Source organism: Etheostoma cragini, chromosome 9, assembly GCF_013103735.1.
Source record: "Etheostoma cragini isolate CJK2018 chromosome 9, CSU_Ecrag_1.0, whole genome shotgun sequence".
NCBI classification, from domain to species: Eukaryota; Metazoa; Chordata; class Actinopteri; order Perciformes; family Percidae; genus Etheostoma; species Etheostoma cragini.
The window spans coordinates 22,298,415-22,299,939 of NC_048415.1; positions in this window are offsets into that span (position 1 = coordinate 22,298,415).

Consider the following 1,525-nt stretch of genomic DNA (forward strand, 5'->3'; position numbering starts at 1 on the left):
TTTGTTTTTGAAATTGGTCTGATTTTTCTACTGCCTTGTTTGTTTGTATATTTGTATTTTGAATGAATAAAAAAAAAACGCAGCTTTTTGTCCCCGCCCCCGCTGCTGCCGCCTGCTCTCGTCCACTTTACAGGCGAGCCGCAGTTCATCTCGAACGAGCCTAATATCCGTAATCGGATTCAATGAAAGTCTCCACTGACTGTGTCTCCGTTCTGTGATAGGCTAGTCACAGCACCTCTCCCTTACACTATTCTGTGATAGGCTAGTCCCAGCGCCCCTCCCCTACACTATTCTGTGATTGGCTAGTCCCAGCGCCCCTCCCTAAACACACAGATTCCTTCTGTTGCTGTGTGAAACTCCGCTCACACGCACTCCGAACACGGAGAAGTGAACAGCTCTCCCCCTCAGGTCCGCGGTGCTTTCCCGTTAACATTTAGGGTTTCTTCAGCTTCAGGTTTGTTTTATACTTCAGTTTGACCTAGTACCTAGTCCCCAGGAGACTTCTAGTAACCGTTTGGTTGGTTCAGACATAGTGCTTGGTAGAATGCGACTCGGGTTGAATCTCTGCCGTCAAAGTTTTATTTTTTTAACTGCCTGCTGGCTCTAACCAGTTTTTTGAGTGTCTGAAACTTCCTTGCTGTGTTTTATAAAAAAAATAAAAGGCAGTTGCGGTATAAATGAATAATATTACAAATGAAGATACACACAAAAACACATTCCAACCCACCGCCCCCCTCTCTCTCTGTTTCTCTCTCTCTCTCTCTCTCTCTCTCTCTCTCTGTATCTCTTACTCACTCACAGACACACACACTAACAATTGAGTGTATTTGTCTGTGAGTGTGAAAATAAAAAAGAACCAAAAATAAATGAATGATCACACTGATCATAGAAAAATTTAAAGTTAAAAAATAAAGTTATATTGTTGAGTATGAAAACTATTGTTTTACATTTTACTTAATAATTGCAAGCACATTGCTGTATTTATTGTTGCAAAACTTGTTATATACTGTAGGCCTATATAGTTTGTTTGTTACCACGACAACACCAATGACACTCAATGCTGATGCTGTCATGTAAATAGATTTCTAATCAGCAATAAATATAACAATTTTTGATCAACCCATATCAATTGCATGCTTAAAATAACATACCGGTCCCCCCCCCCCCCATTTCAAGACAACCCGACCCACTTCCGGGTTAAATATGACCACTTCCGGTTTAGGCCCCGCCCAGTCCGAGTACGGATCCGGATACAGATAATTCATGTGGTAAACAGATACAGATACAGATACAGATAATGCTGTACTCGCTCATCCCTACTAAATGCTAAAGATGAATTATTAAGAGTCAAAATGTGGAGGTTGATAGAGCTGTGGAAAATGGAACTGGACATGTTAAGCTTGTTGAGAAACCAAACGGTGAATAACAGCTTGCTGGGAAACCAAGAGTTGGGGACATTGAGCAACAGCTTGCTGGGAAGTCAAGATTGGGGCAACGGCTTGCTCGGAAATCGGGGGGGGGGGGG